This window comes from Jaculus jaculus, chromosome X (genome assembly GCF_020740685.1).
Source record: "Jaculus jaculus isolate mJacJac1 chromosome X, mJacJac1.mat.Y.cur, whole genome shotgun sequence".
Lineage (NCBI taxonomy): Eukaryota > Metazoa > Chordata > Mammalia > Rodentia > Dipodidae > Jaculus > Jaculus jaculus.
Genome location: NC_059125.1, coordinates 128205915 through 128222914, shown reverse-complemented (window position 1 = coordinate 128222914; position 17000 = coordinate 128205915). Strand labels below are relative to the sequence as shown.

Genomic DNA, 17000 nt, shown 5'->3' with positions numbered 1-17000 from the left:
CCAGTCACTTCTTTGCAGCACTATGATACCTTCTTAGTCATCCCAAGGTCACTGCCATCTGAAAAGAGAAGATTCTCTACCCAAAATGAGAGTAGCATTAATATAAGGGTATAAATATTAAGAGAAGTGCTTACTGTGTAGTTTGATAAGCATAGTATATATACTTATCCAGACATCAGCAGATGTTCCACCCCTAGGGCTCATGACTACCCCTGTTTTAAGTTTTCAGTATCAGGGATGTGTTCCCCTCCATGGAGCGGGCCTCCAGTCCAATTGGAGGGCAGTTGGTTTCCACCATGACAGACATGCCACTATTGCACCCATTGGCTCATTTGGCCTGGCTGGCCAATTATAAGGCTTGCAGTGTCCACTGTTGAGTATCTTCACTGGTGGTATCTCTTTCTCCCCTTGAACTACATGTAGAATGGCTTCTTCCAGCTTTCTGTCAGCTGGTATACATGGAGGAGGTTATCAGCTCAGTTCCAGCAGGATTTCTCAGTGGCCTTGTAGCCCAAGTATGTGGAGTCTTCAGCAATAGGGTCTTACCATCTATTCCTGGTGGGAAACCAAGGGCCTTGGCAGTGGCCTATAACGTTTTGGGGGCATCAGGGACCTCCCTGGCCATCAACTCACTGGAGGTATCCCATCCCTGGCACTGAAAATTTTCTAACAACTATCTATGGCTCCTGAGTGTTCCATTGTCTGAAACTGGAGGATTCCATATGATTTATTTGCATACTCTTAGATTTTGATTAGCCTTCCCTCCACCTTTCCTTTACTCAATCTCTTTCCCTGACCTCACTTTGGGCCTTTTCACCCCCGTTAATCTATTCTTCTACTTATATATATACAATACCAACCTATTAAGTACCCTCCTCCCTTCCTTTCTCTTCACTTTATATCTCCTTTTTAAACTGTTCACTAAATTCTTGCTGATACCTATATTATGAAGTACTTTCTCTACTGTTCCCTCTAGCAGTTTCAGAATTTTAAGTCTCATGTTGCTTTTGATACATTTGGAGTTGATTATGGTGCAAGGAGGGAGATAAGGCTATGTTACATTTTTCTTCATATAAATAATCGAATTTTTCCAGAACTATTTGTTTAAGAGGCTGTCTTTTCTCCAGTGAGTATTTTTGTTAAAAATCAGATGGCTATAGTTGCATAGATTTATATCTGGACACTCTATTCTGTTCCATAGACCACACTGTCTTTGTTACTATGGCCTGAAATCAGTAAGGTGATACCTCTGCCCTTATTTTTGTTGCTCAGGATTGTTTTGGGTATCTGAGGAGTTTTGTGATATCAAATGAATTTTAGGCTTGTTTATCATTTCAGTTAAGAATGATGTTGGATTCTTGATGGGGGTTGCATTAAATGTGTAGACTACTTTTGGTAAGATTGACATTTTTACAATATTGATTCTTCCAACCCATGAACATGGGATGTTTCCTATCTCTTAGTGTTTTATTCAATTTTTCCTTTTTTTTGAGATAGGGTCTTGGTTTAGCCCAGTCTGATCTGGAAGTCTCTATGTAGTCTGTGGGTGGCCTTGAACTCATAGCAATCCTCCCATCTCAGCTTCCTTAGTGCTGGAATTAAAGGCATGCACCACTATGTCCCTCTCTAAACCTTAGGCTTTTGACTAGGTAATAAGTACCACACATGTATTCTGCACCCCTCACCCATGGAGTAGGCTCAAAATCCAGTTAGGGAGTAGTTGGTTACCTCCATAATGAATCTGTCAGTATTGTACCAGCCAGACAAGAATATTCACTGCTGGTTATGATTCTTCATGATTTTCTCCCCCTGTAGCCTGAATGGCATGTTTTAGCATTATGCTAGGTAGGCTTTCAGCTCATTACCACCTTGGTTTCTCAGTGTCAATAGGGCTTTCCTGAGATGTTGTGGGATGTGGGACTTTGGAGAGAGAGAGAGAGAGAGAGAGAGAGAGTAGAAAATGGGCATGCCAGTATCTCTTGCCACTGTAAATGAACTCCAGATTCATGTGCTAGTTTTGTGATCTGGCTTTTACATGGATACTAGAGAATTGAACCCAGGCCTTCAGGCTTTGCAAGCAAGTTCCTTTAACTATCTTTTCAGCCATAATATTGGCTTTATAAAAGAAATGTGGAAATATTCCTTTATTTTTTATTTTATGGAATAAATTGAGAACTGCTGGTGTTACTTATTTTTTTAAAGAAATAGAACAAAAAAATTAATGCAATTATTATTGGTTTTGTTTTGCGAACACATCTTCAGTGTCTCTAATGTTACAATGAGCTGTCAAACCCAGCATAACCAATCAGAGAAGACAAGGAGGAAGGTATGGTGAGCTTAGGCGAGCCTAAGAGAAGGCAGAATCAGGAAAGCAAAGCCTTGCTTCTAGGAGAACAGAGTTAGTGTTTTGAAGGCCTAGTAAAATTCATCAGTGAATCCAGTGGGGCCTGGATTTTTTTGGAGGTAGGGTCTCACTGTAGTCTAGGCTGACGTGGAAATCTCTCTGTAGTCCCAGGCTGGCCTTGAACACAATAATCCTATCTCTACCTCTTCAGTGCTGGGATTAAAGGAGTATGCCACCACACCTGGATCAATTTTTTTTTAATTTGGCAAAATTTTAATAACTTCTTTGATCTCATTGCTTATTATAGATCTGTTTAAATGATATATCCCATCTTGGCTTTATTTGGGTAGGTCAGATATATCTAGAGATTCATCAATTTCTTTTAGATTTTCCATTTTAGTGGAGTATATATTTTTAAGTTATGTCCTTGTGGTTTTCCTGGTTTCATTGGCATCTTTCATAATGGTTTCCTGTTCTTGTCAAATTTTGTTTTGGGATTTCTTTCTCTTTTATGGTTTTGTTAAGTAAGAGTTCATTGATCTTGTTTATCCTTTCAAAGAACCAAGTCTTTGTTTCATTGATTTTTTAAAAAAATTATTTTTGGTTGCCATTTCATTATTTTCTGCCCTAATCTTCATTATTTCTTTACCTGTACTGATGTTTGGTTTGGCTTGTTTCCCCCCCCCCCCCCCAAGGCTTAAGGAGTCTTATTAAGCTATTTATTTGTGATGTAGTTTCTTTATATAGGTACTGAAAGCTATATATTCCTGGCTGCCTTTATTTTATCCAATAAGTTTTGGTATGTTGTGTTCTCACTATCAGTGATTCTAGCAACTTTTTATTTTCTTCTTGATTTCTTCAGTGAAAAAATTATTTAAATTCCATCAGTTTGTGTATGTTCTATATTATTTTTTCTTAATTTTTAAAAATATTTTATTTTTATGTATTTATTTGAAAGAGGAAAAGCGAGACAGACAGAGAAAGGGAGAATGGGCATGCCAGGGCTTCCAGCCACTGCAAATGAACTTCAGATGCATGAGCCACCTTGTGCATCTGGCTTATGTGGGTCCTGGAGAATTGAACCAAGTTCCTTTGGCTTTGCAGGCAAGTGCCTTAACCACTAAGCAATCTCTCCAGCCCCTGCTCTATATTTTTTATTGCTGTTGATTAGCAATCTATTCCACTGTGGTCAGACAGAATACAGGGAAATATTTAATTATTTAATTTTTTCTGTATTTGTTAATATTTACTTTTTTTTGTTTTAGATTTTTGAGGTAGGTTTTGCTGTATCCCAGGCTGACCTGGAATTCACTATGTAGTCTCAGGGTGGCCTCGAACTGACAGTGATCCGCCTACCTCTGCCTCCCGAGTGCTGGGATTAAAGGAATGTGCCAACAAGTCTGGCCATATTTGCTTTTTATACTAATATATGCCCTATTTTAAAGAAAGCTCCCTATGCTGCTGTAAGAATGTGCATTCAGGGCTGGAGAGATGACTTAGCAGTTAAGGTGCTTGCCTGCAAAGCCCAAGGACCGGGATTCAATTCTCCAGGACCCACATAAGCTAGATGCACAAGATGGTGCATGCATCTGGAATTCATTTGCAGTGGCTGGAGGCCCTGGAGTGGCCATTCTCTTTTTCTCTCTAGCTTTATTTCTCTCAAATACATAAAATATTACAAAAGAGAATGTTCATTCAGCAGAATTTGGATGGAATTTTCTGTAGATGTGTGTTATATCCATTTGCTTTATGATGTCATTTAATTAAAATGCTTCTCTGTTTATTTACTTATTTATTTTTTGCCAGATTGACCTGTGAATTGGTCAGAGTGGTGTGTTGAAGATACCTACTACTATTATCCTTGGGTTAATTTGTGATTTTACATCTACGAGTGTTTGTTTAATGAAATTGGGTAAATTCATGTTTGGTACATATATATTCAGAATTGTAATGTCTTCTTGTTGGATTGTTTCCTTGATCAATATAAAATAACCTTTTCTATCTTTTCTGACTAATGTTGATTTGAAGCCTATCCTATCAGATATTGGAACAGCAACACCTGCTTGTTTCTTTGGCCCATTTTCGTGAAATACCATTTACCATCCTTTCACTTTGCCATCTTTTACGGAGAGGGAAATTTTTTTTGGAGGCAATAAACTGAAGGATCCTCTCTTTTAATTCATCTTTCTAGTCAGGTCCTTTGATTGGGGAAATGAGATTACTAATATTCTGAGTTATGATTTAAAGGTGCATATTAATTTGTGTCATTCTTGTTAGTTTTGTAGTGCTTGGTGCTTTTGTATTTCTCTCTTGCATTAACTATTTTTCAAGCATTATTTATTCTTTTATGTGACCTCATGTATGTGCTTTTCCTTCTCTTCAATCTAGGATCCTTGCAAGTATTTCCTATACAGCTGAGTTAATGTTCATGTATTCCTTTATCATTCTAATCATGAAATGTTTTTTCTCCTTCAATTATGACAAATAGCTATGTTAGATATGGTAATCTGGGTTGGCAGTTGGTTTTCAGAACTTGAAATACATAATTTCAAGCTCTTATGGCTTTCTTTTTTTGAGGCAAGCCCAACAGATTGGCCTTTGTGTGTGTGTGTGTGTGTGTGTGTGTGTGTGTGTGTGTGTGTGTGTGAGAGAGAGAGAGAGAGAGAGAGAGAGAGAGAGAGAGAGAGAGAGAGAAAATTGGCATGCCAGGGCCTCCAGCCACTGAAATTGATCTCCAGACACACATACCACCATGTGCATCTGTGCAACCTTGCCTGCTTTATTACCTTGTGTATTTGGCTTATGTGGGACCTGGAGAGTTGAACATGGGTCCATAGGCTTTGCAGACAAGTGCCTTAACAACTAAGCTTTCTCTCCAGCTGTCTTATGGCTTTTAAAGCTTCTGTTTGGAAATCTGTTATTATTTTGTTGGGGCTACCTTTATTGCTGACTTCTCGCATGCTGGTTTCAATATAGTAACTTTTGTCTGTATATTTAGTAGTTTAATTACAATATGACAAGGAGAGGTTCTTTTCTGGTCTTGTCCTTTTGGTTTTATAAATGACTCCTGTATCTGTATTAACAGCTTTTTTCTAATTTTGTGAACTATACTTCTAGGATTAAAAAAACCTGTGTCTTTATAATCAAAAATTTCTCCCTCTTGTATCCCCAAAATTTATGTTTGTTCTCTTCCATGAGTCCTGACTGTCTTGAAATTCCCACTTAAACCTCCTGATAAATTTCTTTCCCCTCCTTGAAAAACTCTCAATCTTCCACTTTGTCTTCAAGCCCAGATAGTCTGTCCTCTGCTTGATCCCTTCTGTTGGTGAGACTTTCTATGGAGTTTTTTATTTGGCTTGCAATGTTTTACATTTCCAATATTTCAGATTAGTTTTTCTTCACCATTTGTATTTCCTTACTCAGACCAACTCATTTCAGTTAGCTGAGGTCTTATGTTTTGTTAGGGTTGCTCCAAGAGTTTTTTCTTATATAATCACTTTAATTTCTTTGAACACACTTATAATAATAAGTTTTTTAATGCAGTCTCACTGGAAGTCATTACTATGGCATCATAATTTTTGGATAGGTTATGTTGTCTTGATTTTTGTTGCTAAGATATTATTGCTTTGAAATTTTCACATCCTAGGTTATTTCATTTCTTGGGTTTTGTATTTGTTTTATCAGCTGTATTCTTAGATGTGTAGGTCAGAGGCTTTATCTTCATGCTAGGAGCTTAAGTTGCTGGGTATGGCCTCTATGTTATTCCCAGAGTAGAGAACTAACAGCTGGAGTGACCCAAACTGGTGGAATGCATGCTAGGTGAAGGTCCTAGTAGTGAATCAACAATAATGGTCCATTAGAACTTAAAATTTGCTTGTGGGTAAAAAAAGCAACACTAGTATGAAGTATGCATGAGTTTTGGTTACTTAGAAGTGAGAGAGGATTTGGATGAGAGCTTATGTTAACTTTGAAGAGGATTGAGATGGCACAAGTACCTGAAAGAGGAAAGTTGGGATATTATTAGCTTCTACAGATTTCAGAGGCTGTTGAGGCTATGCAAGTTTGTAGTCATGGAGAATAAAAAGAAAGGTATCATAAGGTACAGAGTGTGGAAATGAGGTTGAAAAGAGAAAGACAGTATATGAATTTTTTTGTGTGTGTATGTGTGTGAAGAGTAATAAAAACATCCCAGTAGTATAGTGGATGGAGAAAAATACAGAAGAAACTTAAAATCCAACTGTGCAATTGACTAACACAAACAAAACCAGCATGCTATATATATGCATGAGTGCTTTGGTAGAATGGGTTTTGAATTTTTTCCCTCCCTAGGCTGTTGTTCTAGCAACCTGCCCTAATAAGGGAGATGAAATTAGCACTTCCAGTTCAAACCTATATACCTAGGTTTAGGGTATGCACTGCCCCAGTGTAAATCAGCCCAGGTACCTTTTGGGGGAATTTCTATCTCACTAGGTTGAGTTGTGAAGTCCATTGCCTCTTTTGTACACTCTGGGCTTGTCTCAGTTGCCCAGTTTAGTTGGGACCTGATCATGTGGTCTGGACGCTGTGTGGTGAAATGGGCGAATAGAATAGTGTGGCTTGCTGCAATCTTGGATGGTGTTCCTGGTGCTTACATATGGGGGAAGGGAAGTTGTGGAACACTGTCTGGAAGTGATCTGGAACTGCTCATCTGGCTCTAGTTGTCTTATTCTACATGTGCTTTTCATAAACATTTTTTATTACTGGTAGTAAAATATATTCTCAGTGGCAATACGCAGTCAGCACTTGATGTCCATGACTTTTGCATCCATAGATTCAGCCATCCACAGGTTGTAAATACTAGGAAGGATATGTCTGCATTTAGTACATACAGACATGTTTACTTTTCAGTTTCTTTCAACAGTACATAACAGCTCATAGGTGTAGAAGATGGTTAGATATCATGCACCAAAACACACAGAGAATTAAAAAGGTCTAGTGTTCCACTACAAAATGGATTGATTCTAATTTAAAATAACATTGTATTTTATTAGGAACTAGAAGAGAAGAACTTGGTGGTTCAAAATCCAATATAATGGTAGGGAGATAGAATTGTTAACTACCCTGATATTCAGCACTTATTGCATTCATGTGTTGAACTATCACACTGTACCTCATAGACATGTATCATTATTAAACAGTTATTAAGGGTTAAAAACTTAGATTTTTTTAAATGTTTAAGGAAATGGAAATATTAAGTATCCCAATTTGATTGTTACACACTGCATACATGTTTTGAATTATAACACTATAGTTATATTTTAATAAATTTTATATATTATATAAATATAAATATTTTATATCTTATATATATTTTACAATTAAAATAATCAATACAAATTTAATAATACAATTATATTATGGGCAATTTTGAAAACATTGTTTATTGACAACTCTTATACCTGTATATGATGAATTTTGATCTCAATCCCCTCCTATCACTTTCTCTTGTCCCACTCTCCATCCCCCTTACAATGAATCCCTTCTTCCCAACAAATACAGTGAATAAGATTTTAATAAATATTTCATTTATTATTAAATCAACCTTTAAAAATTATTTTGGCAAGTGGCTTCATTCATCTAATTTTTTTGATTTAGTGAGTAAACACATAAGGCAGTTTCCTGCTATGCTAACACTTCCTTTGCACCACCAAACAAGGTCACATCAACCCACAGAAGTGAGGATATGAGGAATGACCAAGTATCTACTCCATCAGTAGGTGTGTTGTTTCATATTGTTTTCTAACCTGTTTGCCTTTGGTATCTCATCAGGCTGTGTGGGATATAACTCTGTCATCTTTGGTGGAATTGCCTGAAGGAAAGTGAGCCCAGGAGATAGGAAATCTGAGTTTGAACACTGGATCTGCTTCTAAGTATTCATGATCTTCAGAAGATTATTGATCAGAAACTTTTTCTCTTTAGTTTTATAACTCCCTTTTCAAATGAATTACTCATAGAACACTTCATCCCTCTTAGTAGGCTCCAGGCACAACTGAACCCATTAGGACTATGAAAGTTAAGGTTTGAACATCATTACACTTTTTTCTATCAGTACAAATGGATTTTTATAAAAACAAGTGGTAAACTTATACAATGGACTATTATTCACAAATATGAAAAAACAAATATCTGTTATCTGCAGCAACATAGAGGACTCTCAAAAATATGGTGAGTGAGAAAAGATAAACACAGTAGGGTACACATGGTATGATTTCCTTTATAGACAATTTGATAAGATGAAAGCTGACAGAGTGAAAGAAATGAGATCACTGGTCTCCAGGAGTTAGGAATGGAGGAAAGGGTAAGCTCCAAAAGGGCTCATGGAAACTTTTAGAGGTGATGAATTGTGATGTAGTTTAATTGGAGTAACTATACTGTACGAATCTGACAAATCTCATAGAATTGTACATTGTAATTAGAAAGGTTTATTATACATAAATTGTATCACAATAAAGTTGTCAAGGTCAATGCATAAGTCATCTCTGAGGGCTCTTGTAGTTCAGGTATCGTGAACCAGGCATACCTTTAAAGGTAGCATCTGGAGTTCATTGGCAGCAGCTGTAAATCCTGGCATGCCCATTCTCTCTTCCTCTTTCTCGTCTTTTTATCTCTCTAATTGTAAATAAATAAATAAATAAAATAAAATATTTTTTAGAATAATAAAAAACAACAGCTTACATTGCTCTTATAACTATACAAAGTTACTGAATTTGCTGGTCATTATTAAATATAGTAGATATTTTCCCTCTTTATTTAAGCCTGTCATTCCCAATGAACCATAGGACCATAGGATATATTTTGTTTCTCCAATATTGGAGAAGTTATAAAGAGTTTCACTCAGTCCCTTATGAACCCATTAGAATAAATTGATGAGCCATTTCATTGAAATTGGTCATCATTTTGTGCCTTTGGGACAAGCTTGTTTTTAAATGGTGTTAAGTGTGCTGGTAGAGGTTGGGAGTGAGCCTATGGCCTTGTCCTCATTAGCACAATGTTTGGATCCATGGAACTAAAATTGAAGACAATTTCTCCCTAACACTTATAGACTACTCAGCATCTAAATGAGGAACCTATTTTTCATTTAGTCTGGCATTGACCTCCAAAGGCTGTACTGAGTGCTTCATCCCAGAATTACCATTAAAAGATTCCTGGAAAACTGGGTCTAGTATTTTTCCTGTCTTAGTCCTATTACCTATGATTATGTATACATCCTAATTTTCATTTAATTGATGGCTTCCACTTGCTTTCTTAGAGATTGTCCATACCAGATAGATGATTAGGGACCTCCATCAAAAAATTGAAAATTAGAAAATAAAAAGGAAGTTAGAACCTTGCCTTGTTACCCACACATTGTTGGAAGTCTCTCTCAACTATTAGTAGATGCAGCAGAATGAACCTGCTCAGAACAACTCTCCAAGACCCTCCAGATTTGGAACAACCATTGATTGCCCTACAAAATTCTTCTGGAAAATTCTCAAACTCTCAAATGCCTGGAAATCACTGGAGGAAGAAAAATTCTTTTAGATTAGTTCAAATTCCAGGTGACAAACCCTTTGATCTGCTCCCTTTGGTAATGGTATCTAATTAAATCATTTAGTTATTGGACAAACTTTTTCACTGACATTTGACCCATACACATTCATATTTAATCTCTCCTAGAGAAATTATAATGTAAGAAGGATGGAGGTCAATTAAATGCTCTGAATTGAGACCTTATGTTATTTCAATTTGCAATCTAATAGTCTAGACATCTTTTGCCTCTTGGTGATGTTTATTTGTTTATTAGTATATCTTGGTGGCCTGGAGCTCAACTAAACCAAACTCTCCCTTTCTTCAAAAAGAGGCAAACAATAACCAAGCATTTTTTTAAAGTTAGTATTAAAGTTAGTAGGGGATTTAGATAAAGCACAGCACAGAACAAAAATAAAATATGGAAGAAGTGAAGCCCATCTAGTGAGAACCCACTAGTAAACATTATCTGTGAGAGTCACACAGCATTCATATCTCATTGGCTACCCATTGATGACACTTATCTCAGTCCAAAGTACTGAAAGTAGGTTTTGTAGCCAAGGGGGGTTACTTTCTTTACACTGTCTCATGGTATTAAAGCTGGTACAGTCACATAATGCCTCAGTGTATATTCCTTTGGAAGAGTTCATGCTGAATTCTCATCTGCAGTCTGGGGTCCTTGCCCTTAGTTCTTGTGACCACAATCATAGCATGCCATCTGTGGATATGGTTTGTGTATGAGACATCTCCATAAATATTACCACCCTTCCACAGGTAGGCTGATATACTGTGTCTTGTCTAACCAAGCAATTTTCACTCAGTGTATTTAAGTAAAATATACAATTTCCAGGAGAGATGTATTGCTTTTACAACTAGTAGCAAAAGCAGAATATTTCTCTATTGAAGAACAATTATTCATGGTTTTTCAGGTTTGGAACTATCATAACCTACACTATATCTTACTCTTTATCAGAACCCTGAAAATATATAATCTGATATGCCCAAGGTTCTGAGTATATCTATGTTGGCAAAAAGACCTAATGCTGTTTGTCTACACTAAATCTGGGTAATAGACTAAAAATATTTTCAAGAATATGATACTGTATTTGAAACAAAAATCTTGATCCTACCCTCTCCAGTGTCTTGTGGTTCAGGTGTTTCCTGTAAGGGTCTAGTGAAGGTTCAGCCATTTGGTCTGTCTTTTAGGAAGTAGAATTTTATGGTACCATTGCCGTTTGTGTCCGGATTACTGTTTTCCACCCTTTGATTCCCTCCCCGCCCTCCCATCCATCTTATTGTCTAGTCCATGAGGTGCTTGCTGGGTATGTAAGGCATCTTGGGCAGATTCAGGTTAGGTGTTGCAGATGAGTGAGACTATGTGTCGATTTTTTTTCTGTGATTGGGTAAGTTCGCTGAGAATGATCTGTTCCAGGTTCAACCATTTTTCCTCAAATTTCTTTATGTCGTTTTTTCTTACTGCTGTATAGAATTCCATTGTGTAGATATACCACATCTTTGTTATCCATTCTTCTAATGATGGACATCTGGGTTGATTGCAGCTTTTAGCTATTACGAATTGAGCTGCTACAAACATGGTTGAGCAAATCTCTCTGGCTTTTGGTTTGAAGGTTTTAGGGTAGATGCCTAGTAATGGTATAACTGGGTCTGTTGGTATTTCTATAGCCAGCTTTTTCAGGAGTCTCCATATTGCTTTCCAAAGTGGTTGTACCATCCTGCATTCCCACCAACAGTGAATGAGTGTCCCTGCTTCTCCACATCCTCACCAGCATTTATTTTCATTTGACCTTTTGATGTTGGCTATGCTTATTGGGGTAAGGCGGAATCTCATAGTTGTTTTAATTTGCATTTCTCTGATGATTAGGGATGATGAACATTTTCTTAGGTGTCTGTTTGCCATTTGTATCTCTTCCTCTGTGAATTGTCTGTTTAACTCTGTGCCCCATTTTGTGAGTGGGGTATTTGTCTTCTTATTGTTAATTAGCAACTAATAACCGGATGTGATGCCCACACAAGTGCAATAGTGGTACACAGCCATGGTGAGGAATCAATTGCTCTTGATTTGGCTAACTGATCCACTCAGTGGTACTAGACCCATAGCTGGAGCTGGGAAACAAGTCAGAACCATACCCAAACACAAGCCCACTCTACAATATCAAGCTACCATCAATCACGGGGTATAAGAGGGCCTAAACCTACCATACTGTCTATCAAAAAAGTAAGTGTTATCTCAATTTTCTGGGTGCTACCTTACTCTCTGTTGGAGAATCTGCTTCTCTTTTCCAGATAGATGCAGATCCTAAGAAGAGAGCTGCCCTAACATACCTCAAAAGGGGCCCAACTGAAACTAAGGACAACTGGCGAAATAAGCAAGGGTGATGTTTTCCTGTGAACTGGATACCAGCACAAAGGGGAAGGAGACCAACGCAGAGAAAAATGAACTCCTACCAAATCAGAGAGCCAGAGCCTCAGAGGCCCCCAACACCTCAGCACTGAAGCAGACCAAAAATGAACCCAACATGGCTCAGGGAAATTTTGCGGAAGAGGGGGTGGAAAGAATGTCAGAGTCACATGTTGGGTCATGATTTGCAGAGACATTTATCATACCAATAACTGGGGGCTAACTCCACAATGCGTGACCCATTTTCATTAACAAGGAGGGTCTAATGGGAGGGGTAGATCACAGATGAGCCTAAATAATGGTACCAAACTGCCTGTATTTACTGAAAAGAAAACTAATAAATTAAATTAAAAAAATCTTTTGATTATTAATTAGTTACCCACAAAACACAGGTGATCAGAACTTTCCTTCATTGCATATTTTAGTTTATGGAAATGGTGCTATATTTCCTCTTCACAACATCTAGTCTTAATGCCTCTTATCTGTATGTTTATCTGGAAGTTACCACCAAGCCTCTGTCTCTGTAAGCATGTTTTGTTCTGAATTAAAGCTATAAATTTCATGTCTTTGACCTACACATGATGTACTGGCCCCGATTTTTCTAGATTCAATTTCAAGTGCAGAAAATAAGCTAATGAGCTGCACAACATCTTAAACAGGCTGACATTCCAAAGCGCTACCAGACCATTTATCTCACGAGTTGAGTTCAAAGTTTCTGATCCTTACCAGAAATAAATAATTAACTTCTAAGAGCTTCAGGGACTGCATCCCAAACAGGCAATTAAATTTTGCCAAATCAGAGCTGCATGAAAAAAAAAAAGGAAACAGAAACAATGGCATTTGGGCACAGAGAAAACAAATCAAGAGACAAGAAGAGCAATTGGGTCCGTGGCACTTCTATACGCCACTGCAAGACTTTCCAGAGAACTAAGAAGTAATTCTTTCTTATTTTGAACCATAGTTTCTTCACATTTTTTCTGTATAAAATTGGTGTCATGTCAGAACCTGCAGCTGGTAAAGAAATGTCTGTCAGGGGACAGCTGGGTTAGAGAGTGCATTGCGGAGAGGGCATGTGTTATTGATCCCCACACTGAAATAGCCCTTATGTTTGCCTTGCCAGTCCCACTTACTCTACCCTAGTCTTCTCCAACTATTTCCATAGTATCATTTTTCTAACTCTATAAAGTCTGTATTTCATCACCTGACTTGCAGAGCCATCTGTGACAATCTGTCATTTAGCATTCATTTATTCATGAATGCATTTGTTCAACAGATATTTGATGAGCACCTATGCTGCAATATGCTTGATAGCAATGACACAATGCCACACAAGAAAATCCAGACATGGATTTTACTTTTGGGATACTTATTGTTTGCTGGGGGGCACTGGCATTAACCAAAAAAATCAAGTTTAAAATATAAATATGCATATATGATAACTAAAATACAGAAATGTAGGATGCGTTACTGATTCCCACACAGCTCTCTCCCACAGATTTTTTTATTTTGGTTTTTCAAGGTAGGGTCTCACTCTAGCTCAGGCTGACCTGGAATTAACTATTTCATCTCAGGGTGGCCTTGAACTCATGGCAATCCTCCTACCTCTGCCTCCTGAGTGCTGGGATTAAAGGCATGTGTTACCACCTCTGGCTTTCCCATAGCTTTTTAATGTGATCTCTCCACTTGAGTCAAGTTAGTTCTTCGTTTTTAAAAAATATTTTTATTTATGTGTATGTGTGTGCGTGAGAGAGAGAGAGAGACAAGGAGAGAGAGAGACAGAGAGAGAGAGAAAGAGAGAGAAAGAGAATGGGCATTGCAGGGCCTCTTACCACAACAAAGGAACTACAGATGCATGTACTACTTTTTCTGGCTTATTTAGTTACTGGTGACTAGAACTGTGCTTGACAGGCTTTATAAGCAAGTGTCTTTAACTGTTGAGCCATTTCTCCAGCACAAGTTAGTTTCTTTTTTCTTTACAATATGTTATTTTTATTTATTTATTTAAGAGAGGACAGAGAGAAAGAAAGAGGGAGGGAGGGAGGGAGAGAGAGAGAGAGAGAGAGAGAGAGAGAGAGAGAGAGAGAGAGAGAGAGAGAGAGAGAATGGGCCTCCAGCCACTGCAAATGAACACTAGACACATACATCCCCTTGTGCATTTGACTTACATGGGTACTGGGGAATTGAACCTGGGTCCTTTAATTTCAAAGGCAAGTATCTTAACTGCTAAGCTATTTCTCCATCCCTGAGCCTCTCCTTTTGCAATCTAGACTATTTTTGAGGTCCATTTCACTTACAGCAATTTTTTTGATCTAGAAAAACTTTCTAACCAAACGACTACTTCTTTTAAAATTTTTTGTTCATTTTTATTTATTTATTTGAGAGTGACAGAGACAGAGAGAGAGAGAGAGAGAGAGAGAGAGAGAGAGAGAGAGAGAGAGAGGGAAAGGGAGAGGGAGAGGGAGAGGGAGAGAGAGAATGGGCACGCCAGGGCTTCCAGCTACTGCAAACGCACTCCAGGTGGGTGTGCCCCCTTGTGCATCTGGCTAACGTGGGTCCTGTAGAATGGAGCCTCGAACCCGGGTCCTTAGGCTTCACAGGAAAGCACTTAACCGCTAAGCCATCTCTCCAGCCCCCAAACGATTACTTTTTCTAGCAGGTTGTAAAAATTTCTTTTCTATGGAAGACAACTAATGACATTATATGTAGGCCTAGGTACCAGGACAAATGCTGGTTAAGGTGGAAAGAAAAAAATAATGGGATCTTTATCTTCCTTTGAGATGTACTCTCTTATGAAGTGAAAATTCTGACACTGACTGGCAGGAGTTGAGGTTGAAAAAGGGGCAACAGTTTAGGACTAAGTTAGTGGAAGTATATTTTGCTACTTTGAAAAGTTGTGACTAGTGTAAAAACTTGTGAGCAAAAGAGAGCATGCATAGTTAATTTCAAAGGTCTAAGCAAGTCATTATGATACTCATTGGATGCTTGTCTGGAGTTATACACAAATTCATAATTCTCACACAGCAGGTTAGAACTCTATAGTCACCCTTTTTTGAAGTAGGCCTTGGTGGTGGATTAGGAACTATAGATTAGCCTTTAAATAGGAGTGGCAGGGCAGGAGTACTAGAGAGGACTGACTGACCACACATCTCACAGGGCCCTTTCAATAGAAGGACATTTGTCTCAGCATTAAAAATTTGATGTTCCGGGCTGGAGAGATGGCTTAGCGGTTAAGCGCTTGCCTGTGAAGCCTAAGGACCCTGGTTCGAGGCTCGGTTCCCCAGGTCCCACGTTAGCCAGATGCACAAGGGGGCGCACGCGTCTGGAGTTCGTTTGCAGAGGCTGGAAGCCCTGGCACACCCATTCTCTCTCTCTCACTCTATCTGTCTTTCTCCCTGTGTCTGTTGCTCTCAAATAAATAAATAAAAAATTAAAAAAAATTGATGTTCCTATCTTCAGTTGAAAACTGTTCTCTGCATGTCGCATAAGGTTTCTCCAGGCCCCAGAGGCACGATTAGCCACAGTATACTGCTCAAAGTTGAGTAATTAAAACTACTTCTTACAGAACCTCAAATGTGCCACAATGGACATTGTTAAGAAATTGGCAAGCTTGGTGGTTAACATCACCTCAAACTTCTAGCCCCATAATTATATACTAATTGTAAGCAGGTGTGTGTGGGGGGAGGGTGTAGAACGCTCCATCAATATGTAAGTGAAGAAATTTGTAGGCTTAGAATAATGAAAAACAAATGTTCTAAGCAAACAGAAGGCAAGCCATGGGAATTAACTTCAAAACTTTTTATGAGTGTTACACAAGAGAATTGTAAGAAGTGTTCATTTAAATGACACACAATATAGAGTAAGAAACTATCACAGATAAACATGCAGTTGCCCTTGGGAAGATATTGGCTCTGTCACAAACTTACCTATGTTCACAGTGAGTCCACTTCTTCCTGTTTGTGAAATAGTCAACAGTAATATCTTTTTTAGATACGTCCCAGCCCATGGCTGATGTAAAGACCAAATTAAGTAAAATATAAAAGACACTTAAAATATGATGAAATTTAACAGCTAGTGGGACAATTTCAACCCAGGGTCTCATTTGAATAAGTTCAAGTCTCTATAGAGTATGTGATTAATTGCAATATTTAGTTTGAATATATTGTGGTTTATCTGATTTAGGGGAGGGGCAATACACATCCATAAATGTGTACATTATATCATTTAATTACATAATAGATGTTAAGAATGTTTTAAATATTTTAAAAATAGTTTTGTTGTATATACTCATTGTTCATAGTACTGTGTTGCATAATGATAATTTTCATACAAGTATATATTGTCCATTATCCATTTTCTACTTCATATACCTCTACCCTCCTCTTCTCACACTTTCCCTCTCTTGTTATTCCTCTTTGTTCTCTTGGAAAATTTTGCTTCTATTTTCATATCATATACATATACACATAATTTTATTTACCTATGTAAAATGGAAATACAAATGATAAAAAGCATACATTTGTATTTTTGATACTAAAAGCTCACTTAATGTGATCATTGTCAATTATATTGATTTTCCTGAAAATGGTACTTTATTCTTCTTTATGTTGGAAAAATATTTCAGGGTTAGGAAGATAGCTTAGCATGGAAGACTGCTTGCCAGCAAACATGAGGCCTCAGAGGACCTGTTGTCCC

General features: G+C 37.7%; 1 pseudogene; it reads right to left on the bottom strand.

Moving 5' to 3' along the window:
* The window catches only part of LOC101603278, a 105141-nt pseudogene extending 88830 nt beyond the window's left edge, over window positions 1-16311 (bottom strand).
* Between the last annotated feature and the right edge of the window lie 689 nt (window positions 16312-17000).